We start from the raw sequence: 24225 nt of genomic DNA, 5'->3' as shown, positions 1-24225 counted from the left end.
TTTCTTATTTTGGAAAAAAGATCATTCAAAACATTTGTCTTTTGACTTAAACCTTAGGAATGCTAAGTCAAACCTGCACTCGTAAAATGTATCTTTAAGTCAAACTTTCAGAAGAATCCTCTGTGAACAATTTTCTCAAAAATAATTACAATCATCTTCGGCTTACCTAATTTCTGCTTTCCATTATCCAAAAGCTTAAAAATGTTTCTATTTTTTTATAAATTTTATTTTGGTTTGTTTGTTTTCTGTTTCAACTATGCACCACTTGAGTTATAAAATCTCAAAGAATAAGATCTGTATTTGCACACTTAAAAAATGCCACTTAGAATTTTTGTTTTACTTTTTCTAGCTTCTCACTAATGCCTTTATTTTTTCCAAAATTGTATTTCTATACAAAAAAAAATCACTTAACATCACTCTACATAAGAACTCTGAATTAATGTATCACAAAATTTTCAAAAAAATCTAATTGAGATCAAAACAAAAGTAAAAGTAACTCTTTGAATTATGATATTAATTTAATCACTCTAAAACCGAATTAAAATTCCATAAAAGAAATTTCGAAAACAAAAACCGAAAATAATATTTTTTGAAAGAAATTTGAATTATTTTTGTTTTTTTAACGACCGAGCTTCACGTAGAAGCGTCTAGAGAGTAAAAAGCGCATTAATAGCACTGCCAAAAAACTAGCCGAAATAACACTCCTATACCGGCAAATCCAAGCGGTATTTCTGTGAATACATTTCATTTCATTTAATTCTTTTTTTCTTCTCATTATGATGATTTTTTTGTGTTTTTTTTTTTATTGATATTGGAATCGCGTTTTTTATTTTGTAGTTCCAACACAGCCGGTGCTGTGCGGTGGTGTATTGGAGGCAGCGAGCGGGCAGCATTAAGCACCGCACACACTATGCAATTTCCCCTAAAAAAAACACATCCGAAACACAAAGACATAGAAATTCAAAAAAATTCTAGTGGTTTATAATTTTGATTGTATGTATAGCCGAAACAAAAAAGGCATGCATGCTTGCTTGCTGACTAAGAGAGAACCTCCCCCCTCCCTAACAAACAAAAAATACAAAAAAATTATATCACAAATAATAATAATCACAAATTATATCTTCTCCATATACACGTTTGACAAAAGAACGCTTTTTGATATTCTAACAACTTGGTGCTTTTTTATTTTGGAAAATAAGAGCAACAATTTGCACGGCGGTAGCGAGCGCTCTTTAACAACACACCGCACCAGTAGTTCCTATGTATCTATAGTTCTTTTAACTTTTCTGAGCTTTCAAGATAGAAAAATTAATAAAAAACAGAAAGAGAAAGGGGGAGGGAGTGAGGGTGAGAGTGAGGGTAGTTTTTATGATCTACAAAGGATTACGCGTGCATTTGATGGGCTATGGAGGGTCAAAGGTTACCCTCGCACACTATTGATTATGATAACGAAAACGGCGAGAGACGCTAGAAATAAATCAAATACAATTTCGAAGTAACAAAACAAATAAATATATTTTAAAAAATTCACATCTCTCTTCTTATATAACCTTGAAAGTTCAAATTTGTACGAAGAAAAGATCACAACACAACCAAAATCGTGTATAGACTAAGTCCAAAAATAAGTGCGATAAAGTCATAGTTTTTTATGCCCGCCGCCGCATGCAGTCGTTTCTATATATTTCTCTTTATAAATTATATAGATACTTTTATTTTTTAATTTCTTTTAATACTATAGGTATGTTGAATTTGTATTACTCCCTGAATTCCTCATGTGTGTGTGTTTTTTTTCTTTTAAATTATTTCTTAACTGCAAAAAAATAACGAAAGAATTTGAAAAATTGTATGGCAATAGTTTCGATATTTACCCACGATATGAGTTGGAACTTTTTCTTTCTATTTTTTGAGGCTATACACGAAGAAATAAAAAAATAATTAGAACATTTTTTCGCTGATCTTGCTAAATTCATGACAACCATAAAATATCTAGAGTAGAATACAATGCCCTTTTAAAAAAATATAGAATTGCAATAAATACAAAAAATTTGTGAATTTCCAATTTTAGGTAATTTTATTTTTATATTTATTCAGCGATTTTGGGGTCTGAACGACTGAGTTTGTGTTTTAATAGAAAACAGAACAAAAAATGAGTATAGAAGTTTTTGTGCTTTGTGAGGCGGATTTGAGGAGCGAGTGGTAAATGCTTGGAAGGGTTTTTGAAATCATTGTCAAAATATGTTTAATTTGACAAAAAGAGGTATCTAAGAGACATTAGAGATGTTGTCAACAATTTGATCAATGAAATTCTAAAAAAAGTGCGTATACGCCTTGGATACCCATTTAGATTACTTTTAAATTATAACTTGATTTAAGAAGGTAATTCCAATTGAATAAATTAAAATAAACTATAAAATATTTAAAAATTTATATGATTCAGAGAAAATACAGTATTAGACAAATTATAATGACGTTATTCAATTTCGAAACAAAACCGCGTGATACTTCTTTGTTTATCTTTTTTTTTTCAAAATTGTTTACTATTTGCAAAGTCTGTTGGGTTATACCGAATTTAAACAATCTCATATGTTTTATGTTAATTTGCATATGATTTTAAGAACTTTAGTTCGTCATTGCAAAAAATAGTGTTAAATAAATATTTATTTTACCGCCAGCCACGGTTAAACAATAAAATTTAAGAGAATAAATATAAAGTTTGTTAAACAAAACGCAAGTGTTTTTTCTTAATTTTTTTTATTACTTAACCTTCGGAAAAAGTTGTAAAATTATTGACTGATAGTGTGTTGATTATTTCGTAATTAATTTACAATATTTTTGTGCTTTAAGTCTTTCATTTGTTTATTGTTAAAAAATAGACCTTGGGACGATGTTTTAAAATTTAAAAAATCGGGAATATGAATGCCTTATGCTTTTTACAATTTTTTTTATAAAAATATTATAAATAAAGTTATTCAAGTTGTTGAGCATGATACAAATTAAAAAGGGAGGGAATTAAAATAAAACAAACAATTTTAAGCAAATGTAAAATAAATATAAAATACAAACAAAAATAAAATAAATTAAAATGAAATAAGACATACACAGATTCACTTTGAATGAATAACAGAATAATGATTACTGAAAATTCAAGTAAAATTCCCCCCGATGAATAACAGAAGAGGCCTGTTTGTAAAAATGTTGAATTTAACAATATAAAAATTAATATCATAAAATTCAAATAAAATCTTTGACAATTATAATACAACAAAAAGTAAAATAAAATAAACTGTAAACTAAAAAACTTCAATAAAGTAAAAGAAAATTTAATTACATTATAAAAAATGTATTCTAATAAAATTAAATTAAGAAAATTTAAGAAAATAAAATTGAATAATGTTAATAAAGTAAATCAAATACAATAACTAAAAATAAGATTAAAAATAAATTTAAACCAAAACTAAAATAAGTAAGCATCAAAAATAAAATAAAGCCATGTGAAAGATATCAAAAAAAATATTTAAATAAAAATAAAGGAAAAGGATAAAAACAAATAAATAAATAAAAAAAAACATTTACAAATTTTTAATGATTCTCTAAAATATAAAATGCGCAAAGGGGTCAACACGAACTTGATCTCCTGAAGTCACCCAGATGTTTTGTTTTTAAAATAGTAACCTTTTCAATCAGCAATACATTTCTAAGAGTTCGCATTTTTGACAGCTGTCACTTGATTTATGCTCAGTTTGGTTTGCCATAACATAATCAATAGAGTTTGAATTTATTAACAAAATAATAAATCGACGAAAGAAAAAAAATCATTTATTGAAGGAAACTTTTGTTGAGGGCGTCATTTGTGGGCCTGTGGCGAGGCCTCCAAGATCGTTTGATATCTACCCCACTGGACTATTTTTTGTGCGGTTATGTAAAATTGCTTGTCCATACAGATAAACCCACTGATAAATTCCTGGCATACGGCCCCAATTACTGAAAAAGTGGTCAAAAATTGGGCCCGGAATTTGCTTGAAAACAAAATGTTAAACCCTTATCTTTATAATAAAGGTGTGGCCCTACTCTGTAATGCGTTTAGAAAGCCAATCCGATTCGAAAATGATATTCGATTTGTTTATGAATTCGTACTCGGTAAAATGTTCGAATCGAATAAAACAATCATCTAGTACTTTTTCTATTTATAGAATAGATTTGCCGAGTCTTAAAGTATTTCCAATGAGATTTGTCAAAGCAAAAATACAAAAAAAATGTCAGTCATTATTATCACTTGAGAATGATCGTAATGACTTTTATTACACTTCACTGCTTTGCAATTGCCACATCTCTCTTTTTAATTCAAGCTTAGAAAGTATAAGCTGTATTTTTTTATAATCATTTCCTTTTTATTGTGTTAAAATATGTCTTTTGCCAAGGTATACTTTTGTTTTCTTCAAGTCATACGAATTCCACCATAATTTCAAATTACTTTTATTTGGTAAGGTATGCACATTTTTCGCTAATGATTCCCTGTAATTTTTATTTCCTTAATTATATTTTATCTATTTCAAACAACTTAACACAAGTTTCCTTTTGTGTCCTTTGAAAACAACTTTCGAATTGCAATTCGTTACCTCTCTTGGTGTAGGAACAAAATGTTCGTTTTCGAACGCTAATGACATTCGGAATCGCATTGCCAGGTACGAAAAATCTGTCATTCCGTAAGTACTAGATTTCTTATCCGCATTAGAAATGGAGAGTACAAAATATTCGTTTTCGAAAATATTTGCTTTCGAAACGCATTACAGAGTAGGGCCCCTGAATTTTCTGTCAAAAAAAATTAAACGAAATCCGATTCATTTTTATTGAAAATATCACGTCATAAAAATACTTTTCATTTTCAAAGAGTTAAAAATATACTTGCAAAATAGTTTTAATTTAAAAATCAAAACTCCATAGAATTTACAAAAATAAACTTATTCATTTTTCTTTCGAAACTCATATTTTCAATTTTTTAAAGAATATTTTAGTTAATTTATGTTTTGAATTTGAATTTCGTAAGAAAATGTCGAAAATTTAAACTCAAAAGAAAGGTCCTATGAGTGTACCCTTTTAGAGTAATAATTTAAATATTGAAAGAAGTCACGTCGAACAAAAAATTCTAAAGAAAATTTCATAAAAATCAATACTGGCGTTTTTGAGACGTTTGGACGTAGGCAGACTGTAGAGCCAAGGATAGACCTAAAGACAGACTGATGGACGGAATCGTGCTATTAACAAAAAAAGGCTAAAAATGCAAATGCATTTTAAGTAAAGAACATTTTGTTTTTTTTTTCAAAAATACACCCAAGACCTCTAAAGGTTCACTATAGTAACAAACCTATTTTCCCAAAATAAAATATAAATATATTTAAATGTATTTAACACCACAGCCTGTTTCAACAAAACTGAATGACAAATTGCTTAGCAAGAAATAAATTAAAAACAAAATAATAATAATAAATAAAACTGTGCTTCAATAAATAAACACTCAAAGAATGTACAGTACAAAATATTGATGCAGTATAATAAAAGAATACAACACCAAAAAGGAATTGAATTAAAATGCATAGAAACAAGATCTAACTTTCTAAGAACAAAAACAAAATTTAGAAATTAATATTTTAGGTTTATCTACAACTACAATATCATTATTCTTGTTGTCACCAAAAGTGTTTATTGTTTTATTTATTTATTTATTTTGTTCTTTTTTTATTTAGATTGTGAGAAATAATGTTTTCGTTTAATCATTTATATTTTTGCAAACTAAAGATTCTACAACATTTGACTATTTATTTATATTTACAAAATATGTCTTATTATCTTCGTCTCATTTCTTAACAAGGAAATTGGCCAACTAATTGAAACAAATTCATATCAAATAAAAACAAAAAGATACAAAATCGTAGTCGTCTCATAGATACTCGCATATCTATTTAGAAACTAATATTTACCTGACTCAAGATCAAAATCATAAAGTTTCGAGCTTCTCTATCCAAAGAGATCAAATATCTTTTCACTTATATTTCTATTTCTTTATGTCTACACCCACCGTCTTAGAATTATACTAATTTTTATTTATTATAGTGCAAGGTTACCTTTTCTCCGCCCACTTTTATAGTTGTGTGTTATTAATTTAACAGGAACTGTGTTTTTTTTTTCAAATCATAAAACATTTTTTTAGTAGAAGTAGGTAAGGTAGTGTAGTGGGGTTTGTATATTTATATTACTTTACTCAACTGTTGAATAGTTCTAAGTCTTACGTCAGAGAAGTGCAAATTGCAAAAAAAGTAATGATAATAAAAAAAAACATGAACTCTAGAAGTTGATTTATGTTGTCTTATATTTTTTTTTATTGGTTTAACTAAACTTTTTGGCAAACTGTCAAATAATTTTATTTGCATTCCAAACACACGTGCCTCTTGGTTTTTTTTATTGTCTAACTTATTTAACAAAAAAAAAAGATTTTTGTTCAATTTTTTAGTTTAAAACATTTGAATTCAAACACCTGAACAAAGTATTTGGTTTTCTTTTTTGTTTGCTTGAAATCGTTCAATTTTGGTTTTAACTTTTTTTTTTTTTGAATTTTTCTTTTTGACAAAAAAGTAATGTTTTTGGAATTTGAATGATTAAACTTTTTTTTTTGTTTTTGTTGTCTTAAGTAAAAGATAAATAGAATATTGGATGAATATATTGTATTTTTTTTGTTGTTGTTAAAGTTTGAAGAAGCTAAGAATAAAATAGAAATGTAATTATAGACTCGTGCTGTGTTATCATTCATAAGTAGTGGGTGTTTTTTCTTTTGGTGTACAAATTAAGATTTAAATTTAGAAAAAAAAATATTATTTTTGCAATACGAAAAATTGGGATTAAAAGAACTAAGAAAAGTATGCAATCAATAATAATTGAAGTTTGGGCTGTTTTTTATAGAGATATTTAGGACGTTATACTAATTTAGTTTGATATTTTAAAGAATATATAGAAGTTGTTATTGTAAAAACATTTCATTTAATTTTTAACCAGCCATAGAAATTGCAAATGTTGCAATGTTGGTTTTTAAAGGTTCCTTACGTCAAAGCTCAAAGGCTTTTTTCGTTAACCAGATTTTAAAAACCGTCAGAGATATCGACTTCAAATAAATTTTATTTTTATGGAAACTCTAGCGAATATAAATTTATTGCAAGAGACATTTTCTGTACGCGTAATTCTCGTTGTGACAATATTAATGGCCACTAGGATTACGCGATTTTTTTTGTGGAGCTACAGAAAAGACCGTTTTTTTTATAATTCACAAGCACTCAAGAGGTTATTAGTACCCTTTATATGTTTACATTAAAACACAGTGCGAGCGTTAGGAAAATAGGGAAGGATTTAAAAGGAGATACCGTTGCACATTGGTCTTAAGGTTCTGAACATCAAAATGGGAGGGAAAAAGAGAGTTGGCCAAAGCATTCCACATTCTTAATGTGCGATTTAAGAAAGAATCTCTATACTTGAAAGTACGCCCGAAATTGAGCTCAAGGGTAAACTGATTAGCATTCCTAGAAGTGCGAGTATTATGGCTGAATAGTTTAAGAGGTGGAATGCAACTGGCTAATTTCGATAGAACATTGTTTGTAAAAATATCGATAAAACAACGAAGAAACACTGCGGCGGTGTTCTTGCGATGTAAATGTTTATCATTTTTAAAGCCCTTTTTTTGAATTCTATCCAAGAGATTTAAACTTGTTTTAGGGGCACCTGCCAAGATATGCGAATTATATTCAAGCTTTGGACGGTTGAAAGCTTTTGTAGATTATATCCAGATCAGAAGGGGTGAAAAATTACTTGCACCGTCGGAGAAATCCTAAGCACTTGGCAGCATTTTTGGCGATATCGAATATGTGGTCATTCCATAAGAGGTGATCTGTAATACACATATCGAGTACTGATAGTTGATTGGGGGTATGGGGGTGCGTTACGCTTTAACGATAGGAGACAGCATTGAGTTTTCGAAGCATTAAATTCTACACGGGTTTTGATTCCCCAATGTTGTCAAGATCAGAATTTAATGAGCTTATCATACGCTGCCCTTGAAGTTCTACATCCGAACGACAAGGATGTGAATCTAGAAACGAATATGAAAAGCTGAGGGTAATTTCGTCGCCGAAACAGTTTAATGGATTAGAAGTGACAGACAAGAAATCATTTATGAATAAAAGAAAGAGAGTCGGAGACAAAACGGAGCCCTGGGGGACACCAGCATTTATTTTATGAATTTAAGCCTTGAAAACATCTAATGGCTGAATCACAAACACGCTTCAGCTTCGGCTTCGTCTGCGCTACGGTGGGAATGGATCGAGGTTGCTTTGAATGACATTTCTATTATTTCATCCCTCCAAAGAGCAAATATTTTGTTTGTTGACATTTTTTTACAGCTGTTGAGCTGTCGGATAAAGAAAATGTTCAGATAATTGAACTAGAGCTTCCGTTTGGAGCCACATTACGTTACATAACGTTCTTTTCCTTACTATTGTCAAACAAAACGTGAGGTAGAAGCTCTATTGTGATAGCATGCATTGAACTCCTATGGCTGAACTCGTAAACGTCAGGCGAAGCCGAAGTTGAAGCGTGTTTGTGATTCAGCCATAATACAACTTGTATTGAACGGTTAGAAAGGTAATTTATAATCCAACGAAGAAAAGATTCATCAATAACAAAACCACGCCAAACTCTATCAAATGATTTTGAAGTATCAAGTGCAATAATCTTACTTTCTCCAAAACTAAGTAAAGATTTGTTCCACTGATCGGTGAGATAAACCATGAGATCACCAGTGGACCTATTGCTACAAAAGCCGTATTTTCGGTCATTAAGAAGCTTTCGATCTTCGAGATATTTCTTGATCTGATGATTAATCACCGTTTTCTTGACCTTGGAAAGAAGGGACGTAAGTGAAATTGGACGATAGTTTAAGGGGGAGGATGATTTGCCTTTTTTAGGGACAAGCTGGAAAAACGCAGTTTTCCATCCACCCGCAAAAAAAGGTAACTCTGTACATTGTGAAGTGATACCAAATTGGTGCAAATATGACAAAACCTTCCTTAAACGGTTTTAATAATAAATCGTCTTAAATTTGAAAAACAAAAAATGGTCTAACATCCAAAATAATTTTATTCATCAAAGAACAACGTGGTAAAAGTATTAGAAAAACAGAAGTGATAGTTTTTTTTCGAAAGAAAACCTTAGAAAATAACAACCAAGGTATTGACTCATTCTATGTAAAATTTTGTTGATAAGGGAAGTCAATGGTCTTCAAAAAATCCTTTTAAAATTGGTTAAAATTAGTTTTCGACTAAAAAGATCGGTAACAAAACTGGATATTGAAATCAATACAATTTTATCATATGGAAAATGTTGTTGTTAACTTTAAGTTAATCTTTTGGAATAATTCAATCGAAGATTTTATTTTATTACCAGAAACCTTTAAAAACAACATAAAACTAAGAAGAAATGGTTTTCGACTCAAGTATTCTGATATCAAAGGAAGATATATACTTCAAATTTTGTTGTGTCTCACAAAAAGTTGTTCCTAATTTTTCGTTGAACTTTTGGACAAATTGAAACATGGGTCTCTTTTTTTTTTTGAAGATATTCGTGTTTTTATTTTTCGTCAATTCTGTCTGATGTCATTATTTTTTTTGTTCAAGTCGATAGCGTTATCAGTTTTAGAGATATTTGGGTTCAACCCAATTATAAACTTTTGTCTTAAATGTTATGTTAAAAAAATCAATCACCTAATTTTTTAAAATCCTTTCTATAAAAATGTTGGTATTAGCTTCTGTAAAACTAAATTCATTTCAAGTTTATATCTCTGCCAGTTTTTCGGGTATGTTTACAAATAGTAGAAGTCTCAAATAAAAGGAGTCGCTAAACCTATACTTCAGAATTCAAATTTTCGGTCATTTCAAGTTAAATTTTAAAAATCTCTTAAATTCCCATAATCATAAAAATCCTTAAACATACTTCACCTTAAATTTGTACCTCAATATATTCGAAATTAAATTCTATAGCAGTTCAAATCCATTACACACATAAAAGGTAAAGCTTCACCAATAAAAACTGTCTGCTGCTCAATTCTTGTTTTTTTTTTCGTTTTGTTAAGTCTGTCACTATTCGTCCTTGAGGTCCTTTATTTTTTTTCTCAAATATAGAAAAGAAAATACAAATATCGTCTTTAACCCATCAGAATAATGTGTACAACAAAAGACGAACAAAAAGAAGAATAATACGAATAAGAATAAGAATAACCCTTTCGCACCCAGGTCAACTGTTCAAATTAGCATAAATTTTCCTCCTTTTTTTTTAGTATTGTTGTTGTTGTTGTTTATATTGTTGATAAACACAAAAAAGACGGACATACATACGCATATTCAATGTGCAAAAACTACCCCCCACTTGGGGACACTTGTCACACAAGAAAATCCATCCCCAACCCCAAGAGAAAATAATATACTAACAATTGAGAAGGAGAGAACTCTTGGTGAGTGAGTTTATGTATATGTATGAAAATGTGTGGTACGGGGATGATATAAGGATTGGGTGGTGTTCATCAGAAGAAGAAAACTCAACCAAGGTCAGGAAAGCCCTGCAACCTGTTGTTTGTCAGACGAAACTTATATACCTATGTACATACCTACCTACCTTCCCATGTATAAATGTGTGGGCGGTGATGAGGGGTGGTGTGAAAATTGGTCTAAGAACGAGGGTGACATTTTGTATTTGTGTCCTGGGCTAAGGGTGGGGAGTGGGTTCACACTCGGGCCGGCATATTCACTTTGCCTTAGATTTGACACGAGCCGTGTACACACAGTCTCCATACGAGTAAAATATAATACAAAAAGCACACATGAAATCCATCCAACATTAACCACCCTCCTAGATTCGAACCCCCAAAAACCCACCACCCACCAGTTGGAGGATAAAATATAAGTGAAAGTGAAAGTTCCACCAACCAAACCGAAAATCATGAGAACGAGAAACCAAACAAAGCTATACGAACGGAACGCTATCGCTTTCACTATTTGAGGCTCCTACTGTTGCAGAGTATACGAATATATGTTCCTCCCTACTTACCGACCCTACAGTGCAGTGAGTATGGTGTAGTAGCTTTAGGGGTAACATTCAGTTGTAGAAAAGAAACAAAGCTTATAAACTACTAGAGAGGCGCCCTCTATATACACATATGCTGTACACTCTCTGGCACACCATATCCCCACAACGACGCCATCACCAGCAGCGTTCGCCATAGCCATAGCCATCGCATCGAAACAACGACGACGACAACGACGACGAAATGAAGGCTTCATGTGTGCAAAATGTACAGTACATGTCCTTCATGAGGAGCCCAGCATCACCAGTACCAGCAACAGCATCAGGAGTAGTGTCCTCCCTCATCCTCGTGTCGTCTTTAGGTGCCGAAGCTGAAGCCGATTCTGATGCTGATTCTGATGCTGATGCTATTGCATGGTGTGTTTTGTGAAGGCAGCTAACAGCCAGCAGCGTGTGTGTCCTGGATATGGTTCGCTCGTTGTTGTTCTGTTGAATATTCACCCCATCTTTTCGCCTATTCCAATGATGTACCTACCTTACCGACCTACCTATACGAGATACGAGCTACAAGCTACAAGCTATACGAATACGAGTCCTTGTACTAGAGAGGTGCCTTTTTGTGGAATGAATACCGAAAATGTTAAAAAGGATAAGTGGAGATAAGTTTTATTCACATGCAACAGAGAGTGCAATGAAAAATTTTCTAGGAGCAAAAACGGTTAAAGGATCTTTTTTTTGTTTTCTTCTTTTCTTTTTTTTTGTTGTTACCTCGACGACTCGCCAAACTGATTTCTTTCTTTTTCTTCTTTTTCTGTTTTTTTTTTTTCGAATTCTGAATCCTGGGAGGAAAAACTATACCGGTGGAGTAGCGTGGCGTGGCGTGGCACGCGGTGTACCTATTTTGTGTGTGGAAACTGGAAAGTGTGCATATTTTTCAAGGGCCAACATCATCACAGAAAAAGCATCATAGCTCAAGCTCACTGTAACGTCAAGCATCGAGTTTGGGTTTGGGTTCGAGTTGGAGGATTAGAGTGTGATGTGGAACTGGAAAGGATGGGGGAGGATGAATTTTTATGAAGGCAACCTTGATGATGTGGACACACAAAAAACTACCTCATGGTTGCTTTTCTGTCAGAATTGCATCATAAAAGAGAGGAAAAGTCAAAAAAATGAACATCACATCATCAACCATCACCATAGTAGACATCACAGGGTATAGAAGTTGTACGAACTTTCGACGGCACGGGACAGTTTAAAAAAAAGAAGAACTTAGAAACATTTTTTGATAGACATCCACGCATTTTTTGAGAGTTTTGTTTTGTCGGCGGAGGAGCGTCGTGGCATGCAGCGGAAGAGTGCTTTAAGCACTTGTTTTTGTGGTACTTGAGCACTACTATACAAAGTAGAATAGATGGATAGGTACTTGTTGACTTTTTGGACACTCGTAGTTTAGATACTTTTTATTTTTGTTTGTGTTGCTATTTTGTTTTTTGTGTGTGGTAAGTTAGAGTATCGTACAGAGGAATGTTTTGAATTGCTATAGAACTATGAATATTTGTTTGGTTTTTCGAAACGAGTACCGACATAATATAGAGGAATTAAACCTTAGGGGCATGTTGCATGCTACACCATTGATGATGTTTGGATGATTGACATGATGAATGAAATCCTATCAAATTGAATGAGGTTTTTTTTGGGGGGGAGGGGTATGTTGTGCATTTTTGTAGTTGTTGTTGTTTCAATTGAGGTTTGATATTGTTAAATAAAAGAACCATCAAAATGTTATTTTTGGGCAAGTGTCAATAGAGAAGTCACTTTGACATTTATAAACAAAACAATCTATTGTATGCGGATGGTGTCATGGATTTGTTTTCATTTCCCGCTCTATGCACTGTTTTGTAGAATGTGACTTATGAACTTTCACTTTCGGTTTTGATCTCTTTTTTTTCTAAATTGAATAATCTTTCTGACAGTAGTGTCATTTTTTGGGAAAGTGTCAATGGCAGTTCCTGTCAAGAAAAAAGGATTACATATAAACAGAATTATGATTGATGAGTTAACGCATACATAACATATTATACCCATTGAGTGTTCTTTATAGATCTGTCAAAGTAGAAAAAGAAAATGGCTGACCTGATTCCCTTTCATTGATCAAATGTTTATTCACCTGTCACACTTGATTTTGGTGCATATAATATGAAAGAGTCATACTCCATAGGCCATTTTTAACGTTTGACAGTTTTAATTTTGACAACCTGATAACAAGTAGAGTCAAATTTTAGCTGTCAGAAATCTAAAAACAGAATTTGTATGGTTTGATTTCTCAAGAATTAAGGAAAGGAAATGCCAAACTAATTTGATTGAAAAAATGGTGAATTATTTATATTTCATTCTCCTGTTCTGTCAAACCGATTGAGAACATTCTCAGAAATCTTAGAAATATAAACTGCACAACTGACTGCCGGACATGTTTACGTCCCTTTAGAATTTATTTGAAAATATTTAAGTGGTCAAGTTTCAAGCTGTAAGTCTCATTTCATTCATAAATCATGAGGAATTATTCATTAAGGTCAAATGACACTTTACAATTTTTCAAAAATCAATTTACATTTATTTCAAATGGTCCTTTAGGACCTTAGAAGTTATGTCTCAAAAGATTATGAACGAAAAAAACCTTTAAGTACTCAATTTTCGAATTTTAGGGTTAAAAAAAGTCAAATAACGTTTGACTTTTCCTATTAGTAGAGCGCAATTTGACCAAAAATCAATACATCGCATATGATCAATAAATTACAAGAGCTTTTAGCTCGGCTGTTGATCCTGAAAAAAAAGTAGAAGTCATCGAAAAAACGCTGAACAGCCACCATTTTGAAATAAATTGCTTTAAACAAAATTACTATAAGCTGTCAGTGATAATGTATTTTCAAAAGCCTATTCCTTTCAGCCATAAGTTGTATTATTACGTTTGACAGTTCGAAGCCAATGGTTGTTGTTATAACTTGAGTAAATTTCACGGATTTTTAGTTTGCTTTTATGTAAAGATTGAATTTTGTAAATACTTAAAGATTTTGTTGGAGAGATTTCTTGAAATACAACTCATTTGCGTGGGTTTAAATGAATGTCATCTGTCAAATAAACTGTCGGTAAGGATGGAGTTGCCAGTGTTAAACCCCGTAAACAAAAACAATGAAATTACATCGTTTGACTATTTTGACAGTTTAGATGTTCTTACATCTTATTGAAGAAATTTCAGTTTCAATAGGAAAGTTTTAGGAATAAATATTCCAACATCCGTCAAATTTGACAGATTAAATTAAGAAAAAAATTCCATTAATTAAGAGATAATCATTAAACAACATAATAAAAATACATATACAAATCTATTTGTATTTAAATCTATTTCCAGTATAGTAGAAGATAAAAACAAAACATTAAAATTTTTTCTTAAATTTTGTCAACAAATAAATTAAAAGTTTATACAAAAAAAAAACAAATGCAATGAATTCTTGTTTTTTATCTCACTATCACTTTGGCCTTGGTCTAGTATGACTATGGACGCCACGTGAAGTCACACTAAACCTACGTTTATATGCAAATGTTTTTTGGTATTAGATTCTAATTTATTTATTTGATTTTATTTAAACAAACTATTTGAGCATGTGTGAGATTGTGATATCTATGACTTTCTCTCCTAAAAATTTTATAGCTACTCAGAGTCAGAGAAGCTATACCTAACCTAACTACTACCTAACCTACTCTATACTCTACTCAGACACAGAGAGCTATAGCTTGAGTTCTTCCTATTGCTGGTGCTGCCACTGCCAATGCCACTCGCACTGCTGATTATAACAAGAACAAGCTATTTTGTTCTCCTTCTTCTGTATATATCTACTCTCTCTCTTTCGCATGCATAGAATGACCTTCACCTTAACCTAGTGGCAATTTCGGACAAACGGTCAATTACCTTTCGCGGTCTGTGTTATTTATTAGCTTCCATTTCTTCTCACATTAGACTACGACGCGGCGAAAACAACGACAGCGACGCTGTTTTTTTTAGCGTTGTTTTGTGTCAAGAAACGCCATACAATTGCATTAGATTAGATATTGCTATGACTATCATGGTGAGGAGAGTTGGGAAGACAGTAGGTAAGGTATAGCGTTCTTCCGAACTCTCAAAAGCTTTTTTTTTATTTTTTTCAATTCTCAGACGCGTCGCTCGTCGTACCCCCAAAAAGCAACCACAACAACTACTATACTCTCAAAACCACAACCACAATGTTAGATATTTTTGCTTTTATAGCTTAAAAAGTATCTCAGATACATTTTTAGACTTTGTTTTTGGTTTTCTTATTGTTCGTGTTTGTCGTTTTTCCTTTTCGTCTGTGTTTCTTATGATTGCGATTTCAATCTGTTTCCTATTGCTATTGTTTGTTTGTATTTCTTTTTTCTAGTTTCAAAGGAATTTATTATTTTTTTTTTTTGTTTTCTTAGTTTTGAAAAAAAAAAAAAAACTATCTTAAAAAGGACTTTGGCGATATTTCGAGTTTCGCTTCGTTGAAGGTACCTAAGCTGTCTGCACTTTTAATTTTTTGAGAAAAAATGCACGATCTCTCTAGGAACTGGTTTTTTGGAAGATTGGATTTGATTTAAGTTCTTTTTATTTTTTAAATTCACAAACGGACATCCTTTGTGAGAGAATAGGAAAGAGACAAAAAAACAAACAAAACAAATCTGCAGACAAAGCGGAATTTATCTGCGCAGACAGAATAGTAGAAGTTTTTTTTTTATTTTCCATACCTATAGCGAAGAGATAGATATTTTAGATATGCAATTTAGATTAAATATTATAAAAATTGAATTAAGTATACAAACGAGAAGAAAGACAGAAAGAAAGAGAGAGAATGAATAGAGAATGAAGAGCAAAAGAGATGGTAGGTATATGTGCATAGGTAAACAATCTCGATCAAGGTCAGAAAAATGACACAAGCGAAAATAGTGAATCGCAAATAGAATTAATCTTATTTTTTATTCTATCGTAGGTTTTAGGAGGGTTGATGACAAAGACAACAAAAGGACCTTTTGGTATTATTATGTACATTAACAGGTGCACTATAGCTTTGATTGAAAGGACCTTTTTTTTTTTGGTTAAGATCCGTGTGAAAATTTAAAGAAGTGAATCATTAGGTATGAGGCAAACCTAGATAGGGAACTTCTTTCAAGAATTTAAGAATTTCATGTAACCTGTTCTAACCCTGAATTTGTATTTGTATTGTTTTTATATCGGTTCTCATTCATAGCATCAGGTATTATGTGACATAGGCATCAAACTGAACTTAAAAATTCTTGGAAAATTCCATTCCAACTTAGAAGTTTACTTAATTAAAAAGTGGTAGACAAGGTTTTGATACAATTCTGCATCAAGTATAGTCAAAAAAGTTTTCCAATTGTAAATACATCTTGATAACCTTCATTGTGAACGTACCCATAACTAGATGACAAAACTGTCAGTTTCAAAGTTTTATCGTTAATTTCCATCATAGTGAAGTTTATGAACTAAGAACTTTTATGACTTGTGGAACGATCACGATTTGACGATGTCGCCAAATAATGCCACTAGACGTTTGAAAATAAGTTCTTACCTTCTGAATTAGCCACAATACACAATCTGTTTACCTTTTAAAAGAAAGTATACTTCCCAACTTTGGAGAATTTTAAAATATTAAATTATTATTTTGTTTTTTGATTTTTATTTTTAATTCAACATTTAGAATACAAATTGATCTCAAAAATGAATCGTTGCAATTTTCCCCCTCTTGGATAGATCAACTACAATACTTGTGATCCTTGAAATGCTCATCAATTTATCCTTGAACCCAATCTAAGACGTATTTTAAAGTACAGAGATAAGTTCTTTAGTTGGACTACGCGAATGTGGGATGAATTACCACGCTCTGTCCTCTTCTGTCATTGTAATGTTAAAGCATTCACAACAACTGTACACCGACACTTTTTTTCCAAACCTTACTTTTTGTCTAATGTTTACACTGAGTTTTGACTTACAGGCCTATTCTGCTATTCATAGTCATAGGTTGGAATTTTACTTGAATTTTCACTAATCTTTATTCTGCTATTCATTCGAAGTGAATCTGGGTATGTCGGTAACGTCGGTAAAACTGCGCGGTATTCTTCTATTCACGTGAAAGCTTTCATTCTATACAATTCATATCCGCATATAAAATGCAGCGGATTTTTGATTTAATGTCTGGTTTGTTAATTTTTGTAAGAAAATGTAAGTGAAAACTAATTTATTGCTAAATTTAGAATATTTATTTTATAAATAAAAGAATATTAACATTTTTAGGGGAAGGCAGACACTTTTTAACATTTCTTCGAAGCTCTCTGTTTTGAGTATTTTCTTATTTCTTTACTTACAATTGGAATATAAAGTCAAATACTGTACAGGTGGATTTGTTAAACTTAATTTTTTTATAAATCAAAATAATTTATCCAACATTCCCAAGATTTTTTCATTAACAGCTGTTGATATGAATGTCAAATTGGTTTGGGATAATGTAGTTCACTTGATGGATAGCAGAATGCAAAGGCAGTGTGAAAGGGAATCGAATGGGTTAGTGGAATATACGATCCACGTGAATAGCAAAATAGGGCTGTTATTTAATGTATTAATAAATGCTTTGTATTTTCAAGTCTTTGTTATTGTCTTTAGATAGGCTTTTTAAGGTTATCCCACAATGCTCTCAACACTTTAATTATAATAAAGTCTTGAAGATTTTAGGAGAAAATTTGCCAATTGACAGTTTAGGGTAAGTAAAAACATAAAATTAAACTGGAATAGTTGTTTGTTGAATGTTTCAAAAATAATGAAATTTAGACAATCATCTTCTGTAACCTTAATCTTCAGTGACCTTAATGTCAACCATGTGGGATATTCTCTACAGTTGATAAAAGTAACTGTCACGTTAAAATTAATGCAGACGCTATACACAGTTTAAGACATTAATGGCGGGCTCACACTTGCGTTCTATCTGCAATTTACAAGATGAGCGGTATATGCCATTAATGTTAAAAAACCGATTATGTAAAAGAATGACTGCACTAAGATGAATAAGTTAGTATTCACGTCTGCATTTGGCACTCCCTATAATCTGCAATTTTGAAGATTTTAGTATTTTTGGTCTATCTCAATATTTTGCATCATTTAAAACTTTTTTGTGTGATTTAAAAGTGTAGAACAGTTTAAAATCTGTAGGTAAAAACAATAAACTTTTTGGACATTTTTTGCAGAAACATTACTGAAGAGAATACAGAAACAGTAATTTAGCAGCATTTTTACCGTAACCAATCACTTAAAAATGTCGGCAGTGTAGAGTTCTTGTGATGAGTTAAAGATCTACGCGCAGACTAACAGCTGTTTTTAATAACTTTTTTTTTATCACAATGAGTAATTATTTTTTTTAATGTTATTGTTTTTTAATTTAATAATAGATTTTTGTAACATATAGTATTTTGCCAAATTTCACACTTCTAAAGGGAAAAATTAGCATTTGGGCTAAACATTCTTCACATAATTGTTTATAACATTTTAATGAATGAAAGGAATAAAATTAATGATATTTATACTTTCTTGACAATCGGTTTAAGATAGTCTGAGTTATGACACCGGCTAACTAAAAAATGCAGTATTTGCTGTATGAACTTATTTTTAATATTTAAAACCAGATCCTAATGGACCATTTAAAATTAAAGAAAAGAAGATTTTTCGAAAATTCTAAGTTGACCTTATCCCTTAAGTTGTTAAAAAGGTTTTCAAAGTCTTTGGGACAATACGTTCAAGTCCCTTAAGTCTTTATCAAAATTCATGTCTATTTTTTTTTAATTTATTTTCTAAAAAATGTCATTTATCCAACTTGTTTTCAAAAAAGCTCATCTCAAGTCCAAATTTATTCATAATATGAGTGAGCATATGTGGCCTGGCGTTAAAAAACACACGCTCTTTATCATACTCAATCTTAAACAAGAAAACGGAAAAATAAAAAAAGACTTATCACAGAGGCCTATAATAGGCCTATCCGAATAAAGAGCATAGAAAAAGCTTTTTTTTTCTATGTTTATTCCAACATTCCATCCGATGATGTGAACGAGAAGACCTTTTTTTCTAGTTTTCTATGCTTCAAGCAAATAGTTGCGACTTCGATGTGGTGTGTGGTGCTAGTGTTATTAGTTTTGTCTATACTCTCCCATAGAGAAGAAGGAAAATAGACAAAAATACAACAAGAAAAACCAGAAATAGTTATTTTTCTCTTCCATTACACTATAATCTATGAGTAAGGAGGGGGAAAAACTAGGCGCCTGTTGCCTGTAAATAGTTGTAATGGTGTTTGTAAAATAAATTTTGTAAGTTCGGTATACACTTCAACAACTTTTACATCGTTGTGACTTGATCAGTTCGGTTGCGGTTTTCTAATCAAACGGTACAAAAATATAACGGATTTTTGCTTTCGATCGGTCCTTGTGTGAAAAAAAGATGAAAATTGTGATCTTAAATTCAAAAAATGAGTGATTTTATGGAAATTCTTTGAAAATGAAAAAGGAAATTCTGTTTAGCATCTATTTAGATGAAAATGTGTTGAAATTATGTTAAATATTGTGAAAAAAGGATTAAGTAATATTGAAAAAGTGCGTAATATAATTATTTTATAACCGAAAAAAATAAAAGCTTTAAAGCTTTAACACCAAAGTTCGATAACCTATGAAAAGTTTAGATAAAGTTTCACCATTTTATAAGTCATTTTTAAGTTGAGTGATCTAATACAAATGTAAATGATAATATATATACATATATTATATATATCTATGTAAATGTGTGGGAGTACGCATGTAAATGATGATGAAGAGTAAAGAGAAAAAAATCCAAAGTGAATAGTTCATGAGAAAATTTGAAAGCCTTCCAAAAATTTCATTATTTCAAGAAAAAAAGAAAGTTAAAAAAAGTGTTTTTGTTTTAATTAAAATTGTTTATATTACTTTTGTTAAGAAAGAAATAATAATATATATAATATAAAAATAGGTTTAAAAGAATTATTCGAAAAAAAACATGGATTACGCGATAAAAAATTCTACCCAAAAAGGTAAGCTTTATAGAAAATCCATTGTGAACTTACCCTAAACTTCAATAATTTAGATTGAGATTTTTAGAACTACTTTACCTACTTGTAATTCTATGATAATAAAGTGCTAAGAGAGCGTGTTTTTTGTTGTTTGTTTTTAATCACGTTGTTACTGATTTAAATGGACCTTCTTTAGACAAGTATTTATATAAAGTGTTTAAGGCCTTAACAAACAATTTGTCAGTTGACAGTTTAAGATATGTTGAAATGAAGCATTACATGAGACAAAAACTTATTTGTGAAAAGTGAGCAATAATATTTTAAAAAATATGACATTTTAAGTAAAGTGTTTTCCATTTAAGACGGGTCGATTTTAAAATTAAACAAAGGAAATTGTAGGCATAGGAGATATCAATAAGGTTTCATCTTTATTTGAAAGCCCTGTCAATGACACCATCTGTGAAATTTAACATAGTTTGAATGGTCGAAACGGCTTCAATGGGTGGCGTGCATTCGAAAAGTCCAGTATTTGATGACTTTGGCACATAAATAAGCTTGAATTTGCCCGATAGCATCGATTATGTAGTCTTCGAAGGCCACAGTGATTGTTTAAAAATTGATAGTTTTACAAAAAGGAAAAGAAAAAATATAGCTCATACGGGCTGTCAAAACAAATCCATTTCTATTGGATTTGAACGCTTTACTTACTTTTTAAATGTCAGATGAAAACTTTATAAGTTACAGTTGCCAAAAGAAAGCGGGATATTTAAAAAGAAAAATCTTTAATTAATAAAAATCATTTTTAATTGAAGGAATGACAAAATCTTGATGAAAACTATACCAGAAAGTCAGAATTGTTTATGAAGAGTTTTCTCAAGAAGGAACAACAAGTGTTTTCCTGAACAATAAATCATATTTCGTTTTTTGACGGAGCCTTTTTTCCCATTTCTGACAGCTGTCAATTGTCTTTTAGACAAAGAGCTTAAAAACTATTTATTTACAGATTTAATTCTGTCGTTGATTAATTCCAACAGAAAAATCATAGGAAGTAATATATTTTATCACAGAGTCCATAGTTTCAATTCTTAATCAAAAGTCAAAAGTTTTGAATATACTCGTATGTATACTGTTCCTTAAAATACAATTGATACGTTGTTAAGATAATATAGTTAAAATGTTTGCAATTAAATAAATGACTGAGGTTGTAGCTTTTAGGTATAAGGTCTTTCTAGTCATATTTGTTCATGATAACTTTTTGAACATGATAATGTGCACGTACCTTAATTTATGCATAAGTTACATTCAAATAGGAAATTACCAGAGATTACAATTTGGAACAAAAAAGGATTTTAAAGTTGCAAACAAACAAACTTAAGTAATATAACTTGAAAGATAAATTTGATGACTCAATGTAAATAGGATTAAATTCAAAACATTATGGTTATTTATACCATAAATTATAGAAAACCTGTTAATTGCTAGAGAGATAGTAAATAAATAAAATAATTGTGAAATTCTTCTTAAAAGATAGATAAATAAACCTTTTGAAATAATATTGACTTTCTTTAAACCTCCAAGAGATTTCTAAAGCATGAAGCATGTTTCAAAATTGCAAATTCTTAGAAGATTTCTCTTAATGTTTTTTATTTATTAATAAACATTTCTAATCTTTAAGATTTTGAGTCTTTTATATGAAAGTATTTGTTATGCAATTAAAAAATTCCACTGCACATCTAATGGATTACTATATACCTATCTTCCTGCTTAATATCACTATGCAAACCTATCTACCCATAAAAATAACTCCCACGCCATATTACCTAATCAAAATAATAGAGAAATTCATACACAAAAATATCTAAAACCTAATGTATGTACCTACAAAAATTATTATTATTGCACTAAGACTTAAAAAAAAGTTGTCTGAGCTCAAAAAGTTATGACTTGCACACTTTTACTGTTGATAAATTCGTTAAACAAAGTTTGGAATATGCAATCTTCTATTCTTTATTTTTATAAGTTTTTCTATGACGAATGACGATAAGAATATAATCTAACCAAATTTCTATTTTCAAAAGAAAAAGCACTATGGCAGTTTTTAGTAGAAAAAAAGAGACAGAAATAGAAAAATAGATAAAAACTGAAATCTTAATCAAAGATAGATAATATTTTTCTTGATATTGCAACAATCATGCAATAATTTATACCTAGTTAGATCATTTTTTTGACTTGCCTCGCCTCGTGGTGGGACTATTTCCATACCTATATCTACTCTTGAATCACCCTCTAAAATAATTTATTCTCTCTCTTTCTCTCTCCCCTCCCCTTCCATCCCCTCTCTCTTTTTCTCTTATTGGTTCTTTTTTGATTCTTCGTATAAATCTGCAAATAGCCTAATGGCGTATATGATCGGTGTGATGCGGTGCGGTACGGCGAAGCGGTAGATAACTATCACTACTTATAGCTTCTATAGCTAAGCTATTTAGGTTTGTCGATTCAAGTTCAAGTTAACTTTAAAAGAGGTCAGGGCCATAAATGCATATATGTACACATAATAAAAAGAAAACAAAATTTAAATTTGTGTTAGAAAACCTCACACATGTACAATTTTACCCCGCACAAATACAAAAGATCGATCTAACATTTCTCTAATACAAAAGCAAAAGCAAGATCACCTCCCTTATTCATAGTCTCGTTCTCTCTTTATAAATCTAAGAGATATTTTTCAAGCTTGTATTTGAAAAGCTCTCTCTTTCTCATTCAATCTCTCTCTCTCGTTCGTTCTCCATTAGTTTTACTTTGAATTAAATTTGTGTTAGAAAAATTGTTTGTATGCTGCAATTCCCCATTTTTCTCCATACATTGCCGTGGTTTCTTGGTATAAAGCATGCGCGAGTGCGTTACCCTCCACGCCATGCATCAGCATTAGCCGCAGCAGCATTTAAATAAGTATAAAAATATACTTTTGCATAGGGTTACCATCGTAATGTCCTTAAACTAGCTGGATAGCCCAAAATTAGAGTCGATTTAAAATAGCCCAAAAAATAGCTCAATTTCACATTACATGGCTCACTAATTATTTCAAATAAGGGTGAAAACGCATTACGCACAATGCAAAATTGTTAGAATTAGATTAGGCTACTTATAGCTCAATTTTAATTATTAAGCAGTCAAATTCAATTCTTTTTTGGCAATTTTGGAACAGAAATAGCCCAGTTTCAAATAAAAAGAGATGAAATTAGATTTGGGCAACTTATAGCAAAATTATGATAAGTCTGTCATTCTAAGCTCTTAGTGCTCAATTTTTTGACAGAATAGCCTAATCTGGCAAGCCTGCATTTGGGACTAATAGATTTATATGCAACAAACCAATTGCAACAACAACAACAGCGAATGGATAGCATTGGTCGAACGACTAAGAGTTACAACAGAAACGTCAAATATGTGTTGGTCGTTCTTTTATATATACTTTTGGCAAATTTTTGAGCTGCATTTGTGGAGAATTATAAGACTCACTGATTTATACATGCAAACATAGGTAGTAGGCATATTTATACGTTTGAATTTTTTTTAAAGTTTCCCCATTCTCCCATTTTTATTTTGCAATTTTTTCGTATTTTGTTTTTGGTTTTCTTATTGTGTGTGCATTTGCTAAATTTGTTCTATACAGCTTTTTTTTTGGCAAAATGTATAGAAAAAGAACAAAATAATAATAAAAAAAAACGTTGATATTTTCATGTGTTTATCGTCCCCCTCGTGTTGCTTGTGTTTTTTGAATTCAGTTTTTTTTTTTGGCAAGCAAAAGGTTAAAAAACTTTGGGGGTTTAATAACATCTCCAAGGTTAGATTAAAAAAAGCAAACATTGAACTAGTGCTGTTGACGCGTTTTGATACTTTCGTTTTTTTTTTCATTTTAAATTCGTTGAGATTAGATAAATGCAGTTTTATTTTATGTTAAGTTATTTATTTTTTATTTGTGAATAAT

At 30.8% G+C, this 24225-nt stretch overlaps 1 protein-coding gene and 1 long non-coding RNA gene across 4 annotated transcripts in view; one reads left to right on the top strand and one right to left on the bottom strand.

Moving 5' to 3' along the window:
* The window catches only part of LOC129944673 (broad-complex core protein), a 71023-nt gene that overhangs the window by 32774 nt on the left and 14024 nt on the right, over positions 1 to 24225 (bottom strand). The window lies entirely within an intron of this gene.
* LOC129944675 (uncharacterized) overlaps positions 20124 to 24225 on the top strand; it is a 35572-nt gene continuing 31470 nt past the window's right edge. The window contains exon 1 of the long non-coding RNA XR_008781475.1: positions 20124 to 20261. This is a non-coding gene — a long non-coding RNA (uncharacterized LOC129944675). The remainder of the gene's footprint in view (positions 20262 to 24225) is intronic.

This window comes from Eupeodes corollae, chromosome 2 (genome assembly GCF_945859685.1).
Source record: "Eupeodes corollae chromosome 2, idEupCoro1.1, whole genome shotgun sequence".
In the NCBI taxonomy this organism is placed as follows: Eukaryota; Metazoa; Arthropoda; class Insecta; order Diptera; family Syrphidae; genus Eupeodes; species Eupeodes corollae.
Note: the sequence above shows the minus strand (reverse complement) of the source record. Positions and strands in the feature narration are given on the sequence as shown.